Source organism: Mauremys mutica, unplaced genomic scaffold (assembly GCF_020497125.1).
Source record: "Mauremys mutica isolate MM-2020 ecotype Southern unplaced genomic scaffold, ASM2049712v1 001417F_np12_obj, whole genome shotgun sequence".
NCBI classification, from domain to species: domain Eukaryota; kingdom Metazoa; phylum Chordata; order Testudines; family Geoemydidae; genus Mauremys; species Mauremys mutica.
This window is the reverse complement of record NW_025423197.1, coordinates 1-15583: the sequence shown is the minus strand read 5'-3', so window position 1 is coordinate 15583 and position 15583 is coordinate 1. Positions and strand designations below refer to the sequence as shown.

The window sequence follows — 15583 nt, the reverse complement described above, 5'->3', positions numbered from 1 at the left end:
TTCCTTTATGCTATTCAAACAGGGTGGCTGACAGGATGAAATCAAATCATACATTAAATTCTCACAGTACATTATAAAATCCAGCTCCTACAGCCGTATTCGAGATGTGGGCATACCATAGATTTATATACAGGCAATATGATATTTTCTGTCTTTTCTATCCTTTGCTTAATGATTCCCAACATTCTGTTTGCTTTTTGACTGCCGCTGCACATTGAGTGGATGTTTTCAGAGAACTATCCATGACTCCAAGATCTCTCTCTTGAGTGGAAACAGCTAATTTAGACCTCATCATTTTATATGTCTAGTTAGGATTATGTTTTCCAATGGGCTGCACTATGTGCTATCCTGACATCTAGTACTGCTGAGATCCTGCATTCAGTGATATTCCTGCCCTTCCTGTTCCCTTTCTCCACTGAACCCCACCAGCCCATGGTTACTGTCCCCAGCTTCCCCAGGACTCTCTCATTGTCTCTGGACCTCTCCGTCAGCAAGAAGCAGTGCCAGGGAGACTTGCCCTCTCTCTGGAGTCTTGGATTTCTGGGACATGGATTTACTTTCTCTGTGTTTTGGGAGCCTCTTTGAAATTGAGTGTCTGTGACATTAACCACAGTGCAACCTGGAGTGTTGAACAGCTGTGTCCCCTCAGTTTCCCAAGCTGGGGTGACTTTTACACTGTTTTACTGTGAGAGCAGCCACTCCTGGGCAGTTTACACACAGTCTCCAGCATGTAACTCGCTCCCAGCTACACAGTATTTAGTGCTGCTAGTCAGCGACTCATGAGTTACAGTGCAGCACAGGAAAACCCCAGACTTCCCCCAGAAATGTGCATCTTTCCCTGTCCAGCACACTACTGAACAAGGCAAGCTCATATGAAGTCTGTCATTTCATCAGTGGAAAATGACATGCGCCAGCCTTGTTATCCCATGTAGATGAGTGGACTCATCCCTGCGGCACCCCCTGCTGGTGACTTCTGGGAATTAGCTCATTCCAGCTCCGGCGCACCCTCTGCAGGCCGGTGATCCGCCTGTCCTCTGGCCCCCCATGTCCCTCCCTGGACCTGGTGCCCCTTTTACCTGGGGTGCTGCCCTCTGGCAGTAACCCCTCAGTCTTAGGGTCTCCCCTCCCCAGGGAACTCCCACCCACTATTCCCACCTCGGCTCAGTATAAGGCCAGTCATCGTCTAGCCCCACACCCTGGGGCAGGCTGCAGGATCAGCCCCTCATCACTGGCAAGGAGGGTTTGGACCTGCTGCCTTTGCCTACCGCTGGGCTGCCCTCTGCAACCCCCCAGTACCTATTGCCTTCTGCTAGGCCACAGCCTGGGGCTTTCCAGGCTGGAGCTCCCCAGCTCCTCTGCCTTTCCCCAGCCCTGCTCCACTCAGGTACCCTGTGTCCAGCTCCCTGCAGCCAGGCCCATCTCCTTCTACAAACAGAGAGAGACTCTATCTGCCCCTGGCTTCTCTGCCTTTATTGGGCCAGCTGAGTCTGTTTGGGGCCTGGCCCCAGCTGCAGCCACTTCCCCCAATCAGCTCAGCCTAAAAGCTGCTTTCTCCAGCCACAGCCTCCTCCCAGGGCTGTTTTTAACCCTTCAGGGCAGGAGCGGGGGTCCATCCCGCTACATCCCAAATGCAGTTTCCAACACACTTTAATCCAAACACATTAGTTGGATAAAACAATAAAACGAAATTGTTAATTACCAAAAAAAAGATTTTAAGTGACTACAGGTAACGAGGCATAAAAGTCAGAATTGTTTACAAAAGAAATGCAAGATAAAACACAAACTAACCGGTAAGTCAGGGGTGGGTAAACTACGGCCCGCAGGTCACCTCCGACCCATGGGCCCAGCCTGCCCGGCCCATGAGCTCCCGGCCGGGGAGGCTCCCCCCTCCCCTGCGGTCCCCTCGCCCCCGCTGCCCCCCTAACCCGCCCCTGCTGCCCAAGTTCAGTTCTGCAGGAGTTGTCATGAGCAGAGGGGAAGGGGAGAGAGAGAATCTCAAGTATTTTCCTCACCTCTTTTTATAATTCAGTCCTTTTCTACTAGAAACAACTTCAGTTCTCAGCTGAGTCATGGTGCCAGGCTGTCTGTTGTTGATATGAGCTTCAAGTGTCCCTCTGATGGAATGTAAATGTCTTCACACCTTCCCCCTGCCGCAGAATGGCTGTTTGACCAACTGTTTGTCTTGCTGTCTCCGAGGAACTGGTCTGTGGGTGTTCCCCGGAATTGTAACTTTTTCAGTAATATCATACAGTAAAATCTCACATCTTTACATACAGTGTTGCTACATATTTTAACAGGATAATATTCAGTAGATTATGTGTTTTCAAAATGCCATTCTGTGTACAAAATTGATCATAATTCTCTAGAAGAGTGAACATAGGGGTACAGACTGACACAGTGTCTGTCTGTGTGTGTTCCCAGCAGATATGTGGGTATTTCAATACATCATAAGTACAGTGTTCAGCATCTTCAAGGACCGGGGGAGCTGGTCCTGGGAATTCACTGCTTTACCAAGTGTGACACTGTATGGAATTGTGAGACATTTTATATTATTTTGTTTATTATCAATACCAATTTGATACAATTGAAATGACTCGTGCTAGATATGCCATGTAAAGTGTCAGTGAAAATGTTCTGCTTTTCCAAGTATGAGAATTTTGTTTCTATGTTTATATCACCTTTGTTTTGTGAGTTATAGATTTGTAGAGTAGATCTGTATTTCCAGACTTGTGCAGTGTTTCTGGTGAGACATATTGGCATCAGCGCTGTCTAGGCTGTTTGATGGCCCATCAGCTGTACAGTGAGACCATGGAAAGGATCAAGGGCTGGGATGGGCAAACTTTTTACCCCGAGGGCCACATTGGGGTCCCCAAACACCCAGGCCCCACCCTCTATCCTCCCCCTCCCACTTACCGCCCCTTGTCTGCCCCCCTCAGAATCCCTGAGCAATCCAACCCCCCCTACTCCTTGTCCCGTAAGTGCCCCCTCCAGAGACCCCCCCCAGCTGCCCTCTCAGGACCCCACCCCCTACCCAACCCCGCTGCTACCTGTCCCCTGACTGCCCTGACCTCTATCCACCCCTCTGCCCACTGACAGACCCTTGGGACTCCCACACCTATCCAACCCCCGTCCCCCCAGAACCTCCGCCCCATCCAACTGTCCCCTGACTGCCCCCCGGGACTCCCTGCCCCTTATCCAACGCCCCCACCTCCTTACCATGCTGCTCAGAGCAGCGTGTCTGGCAGCCACGTGGACCACGCAGAGCCAAACACACTGCGCAGCAGGAGCGCACAGCCCCGCCCCACAGGAGCGCTGCCCGCACGGTAGTGTGGCTGTGGGGGAGGGGCTAGCCTCTCCAGCCAGGAGCTCAGGCACTGGGCACTACGGTCCTGTCGGCTGGATGTGGCCCGTGGGCCGTAGTTTGCCCATCCCTGATCAAGGGCATAAACCTATTGAGTCAGCAAGACATGCAGGGGTATGTCTGTGTGCTGAGACCTCCGAGGCTTTTCCATGCCCTGTGCTGTGAAGCTTGTGTTTGGGACACAGGAAGTACAAGCCACATGGCAAAAGGAATATAAAGGGCATCTGCATCATCTCCATTTTGTCTTCAATCCCTCTTCCTACCTCTGGAGCAACTTCTCTACAAACTGAAGCCTGGAACAAAGGACTGAATGACCCATCCAAACTGTGGATGTGTTCCAGCCGGACTTTCAAGCCAGCAACTCACCAGTACTGCTAAGAACCTGATATATAGATTTCTGAATGTATCTCACTGCTTTCCCATTTAACAACTTTTTTTGTGTCGTGTCTTGTCTTTCCATGCTAAAGGATTGGCTGGCAGTGTGGTCTTTTGGGTAAGATCCAAACCTCTAGTGATCTTGTAATGTGGCTGACCCTTTGGGGTCAGATAAACATTTTGTATATGAGCAGAGGTTTTAAAATAACCTCTCACTGTACTGGACCTAGGTGCGGATTGGGAGTCGGAGAACTGGAATGCAATAAAAGGGGCTGTGTGATTTCTTCTTTCAGCTTCTCGATAACCCGTGTGTGGGATCAGAAGCACAGTTTGTTACTGGTCGGTGAGTTTAACTTCAGTGTTAACCACCAGTTTTGGGAGCATCTGCTCTCCATTTTTCAGCCTGCCCTGATCTTGGCATTTTCAGTGTGGACTGCCCCAGGCACACCAGTCACACTAAGCACTGAAGTTAAATTAATAATGTGGTTTTTTTTAATGACAGTCTTATGAAATCAAGTGACCTCCTTTGTTTTCTTTCATCTGAGCAGGGTTTCCAATTTCCCAACCTGATGTGATCTCCCAGCTGGAACAAGGGGAAGAGCCATGGGTCCCAGACCTCCAGGGTTCAGAGGAAAGAGAGATCCTGAGAGCTCTCTGCACAGGTGAGGAAATATTAAACCAACTCAGAATCTGTAAGTGCCTGAAGGAAACATCTGGGATGCCCTACAAAGCCCTTGGAAGGTCTCTCAGTTCAATATTGTCCCTAGCAGGGGTCGTATCCTTAGGGTAAATATAGCTCATGGCTTCCTGTAGACCCTAGCAGACACCAGACAGTAGCTTCCTCCTTTCCCCCTGTGAATTTGGATGGGATGTGAAGGCTGAATTGATCCCTCCTCTCTCCTGTTTGGGGAAGAACTTGGGGGAGTTCAGTTCCTGATTATTATTTGACCTCTCTCCAGTACCTGTATTGGTTTGGCCTTCCCCTTTCCATCCCTGTCTGAGGTTTCTGTCTCTATCACAGCAGGTGACGCAATGGTATGTGAGAAAAAGGAGGAGAATTCTCAGCAGGAAAATGTTGAGCAAGTGGATAAACACAGAGCATTATCGCAAAGATCGAAAAGGAATGTGTCCTGGAGTCATGAGCAGGAAAAATCCTATGACATTCAGCACAGACCAGAAGGAGAGCAGGGAAACCAGCCAGGGGAGAAAGTGGGTAAATGTATTTCCTGTCAGGAAACTCAGAAGGACCTCAAGGAAACCACAACACAACAGGGAATCCTCAGCAGAAAGAGAAAAAATACATGCACTGAGTTTGGGGAAAACGTATGTGATTACTCCATCCTTATAAAGCATCACAGAATCCTCCCAGGGAAGAGGCCCTATGAATGCACTGAGTGTGGAAAATGCTTCCCTAGCAACTCAGCCCTTTCCGAACATCAGAGAATCCACACAGGGGAGAGGCCCTATGAATGCAGTGAGTGCGGGAAAACCTTCAGTCGCAGTTCACACCTTATTAGACATCGGAGAATCCACACAGGGGAGAGACCCTATGAATGCCGTGAGTGTGGGAAAAGCTTCACTAGCAGCTCAGACCTTTCTAAACACCAGAGAATCCACACAGGGGAGAGGCCCTTTGAATGCAGTGAGTGTGGGAAAACCTTCAGTCACAGTTCACACCTTATTAGGCATCAGAGAATCCACACTGGTGGGAGACCCTATAAATGCAGTGAGTGTGGGAAAACCTTCAGTCGCAGCTCAAACCTTCTTACCCATCAGAGAATCCACACAGGGGAGAGGCCCTATGAATGTAGTGAGTGCGGAAAATGCTTCACTGAGAGCTCAGCCTTTTCTCAACATCAGAGAATCCACACAGGGGAGAGGCCCTATGAATGCAGTGAGTGTGGGAAAACCTTCAGTCGCAGCTCAAACCTTATTAGACATCACAGAATCCACACCGGGAAGAGGCCCTATGAATGCAGTGAGTGCGGGAAAACCTTCTGTGGGCACTTCGCCCATGTTAGTCATCAGAGAATCTGCAAGGGAGATCAACAACATAAACACCTCTAGGGCTACCAATACTTTTTTTCTTTAATAATTTTCCTGATTCCCACATAGTAACTTTTAAAGCTGATTGAGCTGTTTGCAAGATGGTTATCCCTCAATTTGACCAGATGAGTGGCCCATTTTTGCCTTTTGCAGTTTGCCCTGTTTTGAGGTGGACCCATTTGTCCTTTCTATCAACTCCATTATCCCATGAGTAATTCTAGTGTGCCCTTCCTATCAGGAACCAGGGAGGATCACATTTATACTATTCCTCCTATTTCAAAATTATTGTTAGTCACCAATGATACAGATTGTATCATTGCCACTTGTTCTCACGTTGCTCTGGGTTGTCCTGAAGAGCAGATATAATGGGAATTTTTCAAATTATAGTTAAATGAAGAGGAGCAGGGGCAGGGGAAAAAAGTGTAATTTCAGCCTCTGTGACACTGGAAGGAGATGGGGAGATGCAGAGATTCCCTCCTTCCCCATCACTGCAGAACTGTTACCTTTTGTCTGAGCCATGCAGAGGTTATCATCATCACATTCTATCCATCCACTTCTCAAAGTGTCCTGTGAGGAACAGTTCTCAGCTGTCTGTGCTTGGAGATGATGCTTTGACTTCTTTAATCTTATCTCAGAGTCGCTCTGACTGGAGATGAAAGTGTCAAAGACCTGGAAGGGGAATTCAAATGGATCCCAAACGCAGTGTGCTCATTGGGAGTTTAAATCCCAGGTTCCATCTATTGGTAAAGCCACTTCTGGCAAGGTGAGTGGTTTTGTCCCCCATTATGGCAATGCTCGGATACTAAAAAATTTGTAAATAACATAACTGGCTATTGAGACAGTGCTGAGTGAAGTATGTTTGAATGGATCAGAGGAGAATGTGATGGGAAAATCTCTTGTCCTGATTCTGAATAATCAGATGTAACCTGCTCTGGAATTTCACTTCACACTTTCATTGCCGTGTATTCTATCTCTCTGTGATGTGGGTTTCTATCTTTCCTGAAGGCTGTTTCGTCACTCAGTTGGATATTAGTTTAGTTTGATAGGATGTAGCTCAGATTTATTGGAGAATTTAAGACAAATGACTATTTGCTAAAGTCGTCATTTCTCACTTCAGCTTTGCTTTTTCCCCATCCCTGCATGATGACATGGAGAAGGTTGAGGTGCAGTTCTGTCTGCATTAGAGAACTCTCCAATTTACTGGACAGGCCAACAAAGAAACAGCAGTGATTTAAAATCTCCACTCAGAAATGGTGAATAACAGCGAAACCCCAACTAACTGAAGGAAGTGCATATGATCACAGTGTAGTTCAATTGTTTAAGTCAATATTGTCCCAGATGATCTGGGGAGAGAATTCCATGGTAAGTGATTTTGAACTAGGCACAATGCCCAGGTATTTGGTTCCAAAGCCTTTGTAACCCAGGCCCTACAGAAGATCTTTCCTAGCTAATCTTATTGTATCAGAGATGCTGCCCTTCATGATGCAGATATTGAGGAAATAGAAGTGGAGTTTTGTTGAATTTATCCTTTGTAGGTGCTAAAAATGTGTAGTGTAGTGGCTTTCATGGCCTTTGAGAAAGCAAGACAGAGCCTTGGAAGACCCAGCAGGGTTTGTGGCGCAGGAATTGTTCTCAGATTCCACTGAGACTTCAGCTCAGATTGCAGGATTCAAAGTCCTGAGTGCTGCCCTTACACCATGGGACCAGCAGAGCACCTGTTGATTACTGTAGCCTTCCAGCAGGGAGGACTCTGTGGGCAGGGGCGGCTCTAGGCATTTTGCCGCCCCAAGCACGGCAGGCAGGTTGCCTTCGGCGGCTTGCCTGCGGGAGGTCCGCCGAAGTCGCAGGACCAGCGGACCCTTCGCAGGCATGCCGCTGAAGGCAGCCTGCCTGCCGCCCTTGTGGCGACCGGCAGAGCACCCCCTGCGGCTTGCTGTCCCAAGCACGCACTTGGCGTGCTGGGGCCTGGAGCCGCCCCTGTCTGTGGGGACAATTTTTTCTGGCAGGGAGGACTCAGTGGGAACATGCCTCTCTGGCCAGCCCTGCATTTGTTCAAAAAGTCAGCACACAGCACTTTGCTGCAGGCCAGAGGCCTTTCTTCCTCCAGACTGTGAGGCCAGTGGACAGGTGAGGCAGTAGCACCTTGAGTCCCAGGCAGTAAAGGGCCCTTCCTAGGAAAGGCCGTGTCCTGAAAAGGAAAAACTAAAGTCAAGGAGAGTCCTTCTGAAACCCTTTGGGGAAGTTACAGGAAGAAAGCATTTCTTTGCCTGACCAGGGACTTGAACCCTGGACCCTCAGATTAAAAGTCTGATGCTCTGTCAACTGAGCTAGCCAGGCTTACGTTTGAAAAGTGGCAAATTTCATGCAGAAGAGAAACTAGTCAAGAAAAATGAGGGCAGGAAACAATATGGAAAACCTGCTACTTTCGCTCTCTTAGCAGTCCTAGCGCCAGCCTGCTCCTCCATCCGGTGCCCTGAGGCCTTATTGTTTTTTTCATTAAATATCAAATCCAGGAGAAAACACAGTTATACAAAGCAAAACGAAATCACAAACAGAAATGTCATTGGAAATACAGAAATAAAAAAGGAAAATGCAATCCCCATCACTTTATCGTGTCGGGGCCATTCCTGTATCGAGAGCACCCGCCAAGGTCCCTGTGTGCTTACGAGAAACCTGGACGAACTCATACCACAGCCTGAACATGCAACTCAACTGCTCTCAGGTGCTGCAGTAAAACCCTTTCCCTGCTGTGACGTTGCACTCCATAGGATTTTATGAAAATATGCTAATGAGTGTGAATATAAAGTGACTGGACTATTCTTCATGCAAAAGGTCTCTTGTAAGGTATCATTACAATGCTTATGATCTACTGTGTGTGTTCATCCTATTTGTATGAACCGATCATTCCTGGATCTGAAACTAGAAATATGAACTATAACTCTGAGGTCCTGTTGTAATGATGCAAAGTGTGGGCCATTAACAGTGGTTTGGACTCTTGATGGCTCCCATTAACCAGGACAATTGACTGTAGATGGCTCTGTCCTGCACCATCTGTGAGTCAGGCCAGGAAGAATGAAGGCTTGGGGGTCTCACAGGACATGTGACCATGTCCCCTGGTACAGGAATCCATCTTAAACCTGGGGCTCTTCCCCAGGAGAGAGACAAAGAATTCCTGCCTTGTACCAAAGCTCTATAAGGGGGTGGAACTGAACAAAAATGCTGCAGTCATGAGACATCCCCTAACTATCACCTGAGCTGGAACAAGGGCTATCCCAGGTGAAAAGATTGGGCCCAGACAAGAAATAAGTCTAATCTTTGCCTCTCAGTCTGTGCAGATGGGACCTTTCCCTCCAGTGCTGGAGGATTCACCCTTCTCATCTACCCTTGTCCCAAGCAGCAGGGAATCTTACATGTACAGAGGAGACTTAGGAGCAGCAAACCCCTCCAGACCTTCCATGCAATTGGCACTTGCCCCTCACTAAGCAGGATTGAAATTCTGGGCATGAACAAAGCAGCAGGGTGAAAAGAACTTGGAGATGCTGGGGATTGATCCCAGGGTCTCATACATGTAAAGCATGTGCTTTACCACTGAGCTACATCCCCAGATGGGCCATGCATGCTATAGGTTACACTCAGAGCCCTCCTGTTTCCAGAGCACCTAGTGGCTTAACAGCAGCATGGGGGACACATTCCCTGCTCTGAGGCCAAACCTGCTGTCCTGGAGGCTGCTGGTTCTTAGGGGTCACTTTGCAGCAGGGCCAGATTCAATGTGTGGGGCAGAGAGAGTGGGTGCCCTGGACTCAGGGTGCAGAGATACACTCAGGCCTCTCCCCGGCATTGTGTGGGGGGGGTGCTGCCACCCCCTCCTGGAAGGTAATGTGTCGGGGGAGGGGCGCTGTGAGTCACTCAACACCTGACCACGGTGGCAGAAGTGCTGTGGGGAGCTCCAGGTGTTTCTAGGATCTGCTCTTTCCACCTGCCTGTGAAGTCCAGCTTTCCCCAGCACATTCACGGTGGTGCAATTGGGTCACTGTTTCCATGGCTGAACAGCAAAGAATCACTCCCACTTTCCTTCCTATTGGCAGCAGGATTAGCCTGTGTCAGTGGTTAATGAGGTGGCTCTTGTTGTAGATTGTTATTCATTCCCCACCTTGACAATTCACACCGTCCCTTTCCCATGCAAATTCCCAGCACCTCGGTGATCCTGGTGGCAGGAGTTGGGTCCTGAGACTTTCACGGTTCTTTCCCCCTCCACCTGGAGTGAACTCAGCTTTTCCCCCATCCCAGACAATCCATGAAATAACAACAGCAGCATAAAGAAAAGGGGAGGGAACATCTCACGGCCAGGGCTGGATGTGCCCAGGCCCCCAACTCGTCCATTGTTTCCATGGAATTTGGCCCCCTGCTTTGCACAAGGGACAGACAAAGATCTTGCTGTTCCTGTGTCTGTGCAAAGAAAATTGTGCTTCCCTAGGAAAGAGAGGTGGGAAATGGCCCCATGGTGGGACAATATCCTCAGGATTAAGAGCAAAGGACTCAGGCTGAGAACTGATTTAACCCCACTCATCTGGGATTTAACAAATTCTCTTCCATGGAGACACGGGGAACTTGTGACATTGATCCAGACTCTGGGGGTTCGGGCTGCTTTAACTCTTGGTAAAAACATGAACTTGATTCCAAGAAGGGAGAGAGTCGAAGCCTGAAGCTGACTTTAGTCCCAGGCTGGGGTCTCCTGAATGGTGGGAAACATCCTTGGCTGCTACCCAGGGACAGCAGCTACTGGCGACATACCAGGGCTGGGATGAGAGGGGAATGTTACATGGACTTTATCATACAGGCCCCATCCTGCTTCTCACAGCCCACAGGCGAGAATCTAGAGAAGGATGAGTCATTTCTCAGCTGCATTCTCAGGAGTAGCCGGTAGCCGTCCTTGACCAGAGACCCAGGAGAGCAACCACGGCAGTTCTGCAGAGAGCTCTGGCTGCCAGGGGATCCAGCTAGGAGAGGGAGTGCTGGGGGCTCTGCAGTTTTTGCAGTGGGGCTGTCTCAGGAGTCACAGGTGGCTTTGTTGGGGGTGTGTGGAAGTAGGGACTACAGGATGTGAGGCTGACTGAAATGAAACTGCACAAAAAACCCTCCCGCTTTGCTCCAGCTAAGGCCCTACTTTGGCCTCTCCCCCTTTCATAAATATCGTCATTACTACCCCAGCTCTCAGAAACCCCCTCTCTCCCATGGGTATTTTCACAGTTTCTTCCTTTTTTCATGGAGAGAGAGAAGAAAAACAAACCTATTAATTTGAGCCACTGACACAGTTCACAGCATGAAATACACAATTTTGTGTTCAATGAGTTGTGATCATTTACATAACATGAAAAAATATGTTTTGGGCAATGCATGAAAACCTCACTGCATTGAACAACCCACTTGATCTAGTCAATATACTACAGAATATTTAAAGAAGTTAAGAAAGATGTGCTTATAAATTAACGTGTTGTGCCATTTACACACGTACAAGAAACAGAAGAAACTGAATTATTTGAGCTACTAAAAGTTCCACTTTCTCACAGTATTTTAGTTCTCAAAGTTGTTTTAATTTGCTTATTTTTTTGGAACTAGAAATGGGGAAAGAGCACAATGAAGTCAGTGGAATTACCGCAGTGAGGCATTAGTTTCATTATTTGTCACTAACAAAACCTTTGTTAACAGAGAGTTAACTTTAACTGTGAATATCTCTTACCTTCCAGAACATCGAGTTCAGTAAAATTCAAACTCTGGAAAAACAGGGAATACAGAGTGAGGCTACATGCCCAGATAACCTTAACTCTGCCCTCTAGAAGAGAATCCCTGATAGCATATGAGAACAAGGAAAGGTTTGGGGACAAATTACAACTACTTCCCAAGAGTTTGTTTCTTCTGTAATTAATTGATCCTGGCCCCATCCATTGATCCTGGCCTGGTGTCTGGCTGTGAAATTTACTGTTTTTATCCCAGCATATTTGTAAAGCAGTCTCTTCTTTAAAAGCTCCTTTATTCTAGGTTATACAAGCAGGTCACTTCCCCAGCTATTTCAAGGAGATGGAATTTTCCTGACCCACAGGGAACTTAAACTAACATGCTCAAGATCACACATTCCTTAGGAGAAAACGAAGGGGAAAAAAAACAAAACCCACCAAACCGTTGCTGTTTCTACCCAAATGATCAATGAGACCAGAAAGTGAGACTGTGCAATTAACTGTCTGGGACTACACTGACTCTGCAGTTACTTGGATGCAGACACACCCAGCTCTACCGTTGGTAAACGTACAGAGACTCTGCTGCTGCTCATGAACTAGCAGCACATGACCTGTAAACAGCTGCCATTCGAATGCATCTGAAAGTCACAAGGAACAACGGTCTGTGTTAAAGGAAGGCTGCCATTTATTAGAGCCTCAATTGATGCCGTGTGCACAAAGAGAGGATTGAATGTGTAACAGGGAGTTTGGTAAATCCTGGTTATTTTAGTTTTGTAACAGGCTCCTGTCCACCCGCAGTAGAGTTTTCAGTCCCAATGGCAACTTACTTACCAAATGTAATACAGACTAGTCCATGCCTCCCAAGTGGACGTGGTTCTTGTTCTTCTGCACATTGTAGCCCATGGAGGCCAAGGACCTGCAAATGTGTCTTCATGTGCCTTTGTTTAGTTGATGAAAACAAACCTAGACACTTAGAGGATTGGAACTGATTTCAGCTGGGGGACATATTTGCTAGGTTTTTATGCATTTGCACAGGAAAACATTGAGTGTGTCCATTCATTTCAGGGATCCCCATTTAGGGGAGCTCCTGAACATGGAATTATTTTTACTGAAGGAACAGGTTTGTGAGAGAGCACTTGGATTTGAACCAAGGACCACTTGATCTGCAGTCAAACACTCTACCACTGAGCTCTACCCCCATGACATTTGCATAGGCAAGTCAGTGATCTTAAGGATTTTGAAGGACGGGCTCTGCCTCAGAGAGCTCCTTTTCTATTCCCAGACCACAGGGTTTTGAAAATGGGGTTTGATTAAACTTTATATACACATGTAGACACCACAGCTTGCACACCCACCAACATAGCTTCCCCCTCTGACATAGCTACCACCTCTCAGGGAGATGGGTTAACTGCACAGATGAGACAGCTCTCTCCCCTCTGCTTAAAGCAACTTCATTATTTATTTATAATTGGGGTCTCCCTGCACAGGTTCAAATCCTGCCAACTACAGAGGAAGTTGTGGTTCTTTAGTTTCAATGGAGCTGGGTCTTGTCTCACTCTTAAGCTATGTCTACATAAAAGAGTAACACGGCTTTAGTTAAAGTGTTTTAATTGAACAGCTGTTGCATGTCCACCCTATGCCCCTGTGTCACCAGAGCACATCCATGCTAGCATCTCTTGCATTGCCACAGAGAGCAGTGCATTGTGGGTAGCCATCCCACTGTGCAACTGGCTGCAGGGTGCTTTGGGAAGAGTTTGCAATGCCTCACGGACTGGTACAGCATCACATGATGCAGGTTTCTATCCCATTGTTCCATGGGCATCCTACTAGATTGCCAGCTGCTTTCCAACTGCAATGTGTGTGGGAGGGAGAGACAGTGTGTGTGTTGCGGAAGAGTGAGTGTGTCGCACACTGTCTCTAAGTTCAGACAGCTGCTGGAAGCAACCAGTCCTGAGGCAGGGGACAGCCCCGACATCAGTCCCCCTTCTCTCACTGGCTCAGCTCAGCACAGCACTCTCTGTCACACACACACACACTGCTGCCTGCTTAGCTCTGTGTCAGGGGGGCTGGAACAGGGCCATGGACCCTGTTAGAGGGCCATGGACCCACCACTCTTTACTGGCTGTTAGGACAAATGATGGGGGGGGGGAAGGGTGCAGTCTTGGAGAAGAGGCGTCTGTGGCTGTGGCCTCGTGGGGAGAGCTGCTGTGAGTGGGGGTCCTTAGGGAAGGTGTCATGGGGGTGCCACAATTTGGACAATGGTGCCCCCCCCCCACACTGTAAGGAAGCTCCCGCCGCCCCTGCTCTGTGTTGGCAGAGCGGGAGAGAGCAGCATCCACGGCAGTGATTTGCTCCCTGGGGCTCCAGCAGTGGGGCTCGGGAGGTGATTTAAAGGGCCCGGGGCTCCAGCCGCTGCAGGGAGCCCTGGGCCCTTTAAATCACCAGCCTGGGGAAGCCGGGCCGGGCTGGCACAGCGTACCGGCTCTTGCCGGTACCCCATACCGGAACATACCGGCTTACTTTCACCTCCGGAAAGTCCTCACGTGGATCAATAACTGGTTAAAAGATAGGAAAGAAAGGGTAAGAATAAATGGTCAGTTTTCAGGATGGAAACAGGTAACTAGTGGTGTCTGTACTGGGGCCAGTACTAGTCAACATATTCATAAATGACCTGCTAAATAGTGAGCTGATAGAATTTGTAGATGATCCAAAACTACCGGCTTGCTTCCTAGAACGAACGCTCCTTGAGTGGGGGGATCCACAGGGACTAGCTCAAACCTCCAAAGTGCCTGGGCAGGGGCAGGACATTAGCACAGCAAGGGAGGGGTGTGGCAGTGACATCACAAAGGCCTTTTGCAGGACCTCAGACTATTGGTCAAAGGTGGTGGGGAGGTGGTGACCTCACAGAGAGATGCTGACATCAGCCAGGCAGGAGAGGGGCGAGGGGCCAGGGAAACCTCAGAGACCCCTGTGGCTTTGCTTCAGCAAGTCTCCTTCTCCAGGTCTCTCTTTGAGGACTGAGAGAGTATTTGGGTTCACGGACGTGAGCGCCAGGAGGAACCTGTGGAGATTTAGTCGCACTGAGGCACAGGAGGGAGGAGGAGGAGGAATCCTGCTGACAGGCAGTGGCTGTGCAGAAAAAGAGGAGGAGTTTTGGGGACATTTTTTTGCCTCCATTTTGCCTGCCTGCTCGCTCTTGTGGTGAACGGTGAAGATAGTCTCAGGTAGCTCAGTTGGTAGCGCATCAGGCTCTTAATCTGAGGGTCCAGAGTTCAAGCCCCTGTCTGGGCGCTCAGCTTTTAAGTTGCCTTGTGTGCCAGGGGCCAAATGATTCCTGGTGCTGTCCACCAGCCACATGTGGATTCCCAGAAGCTGTGGCCATTTCCTGGAAAGGTTCCTTTCCTCAGGAATCAGGAGAGAGGCCACATCCACAGGAGCAGGCCTAGAACACGCAGTCTCTGGCTGGCAGGAAGCGCTGTGGGGCCAGGTGCTGAGAAAGCCCAGAGGGGGAGCAGCAGAGATGAGGGGAAGAGAGACAGAGAAGCAATGAGGACAGAGCACAAGTGTACAGGGGGTTCAGGTCCGGCTATTGTGGGGAACTTCCCTGGTTTATACACGACCCGGGTGCAATTGGCGGGCGGAAGGATCTGAGTCCCCACCCCCTTACCCAGAGGCTGCCTGACCCCAAGGACGCTCTTTCTACTCTCCTGTGTGGCAGAGTCCTTGTAACCCCAACAAGGCTGGGCCCAGGAATCCTGGGGGGTTTGATGACCCCCAATCTTGTCATGATCACTTGAATGGGGGCTACAGTGTCCCCACTCTGGGCACTTCCCTGACCCACTCCTCATTGCATGTGCTTCAAGCAAACACCATTTATTACCCAGCAATCAATGTAAAACATAAGGAAAGAAGGGAAAGGAAAACACGTCACCCTGTTCTGTGGCGCAGGGAGATCACAACCAGCGTCTCAGGAGGGTCAGGGCAGGTCACAGTCTCTCCCTCACATGTCCCAGGCCTCCTTCCCAGGCCCTGGCTGTGCTGCAGGGACACCACGGGCTGGACACTTGCT

General features: G+C 49.0%; 3 non-coding genes across 3 annotated transcripts; all 3 read right to left on the bottom strand.

The window, feature by feature from the left end:
- Window positions 1–8046: 8046 nt before the first annotated feature.
- Window positions 8047–8119, bottom strand: TRNAK-UUU. Its single transcript has one exon. It is a non-coding gene; the product is annotated as a tRNA-Lys (tRNA).
- Window positions 8120–9313: 1194 nt separating this feature from the next.
- On the bottom strand, window positions 9314–9385 carry TRNAV-UAC. Its single transcript has one exon. It is a non-coding gene; the product is annotated as a tRNA-Val (tRNA).
- A 3256-nt stretch (window positions 9386–12641) lies between these two features.
- On the bottom strand, window positions 12642–12713 carry TRNAC-GCA. The gene has a single exon. It is a non-coding gene; the product is annotated as a tRNA-Cys (tRNA).
- Window positions 12714–15583: the final 2870 nt, after the last annotated feature.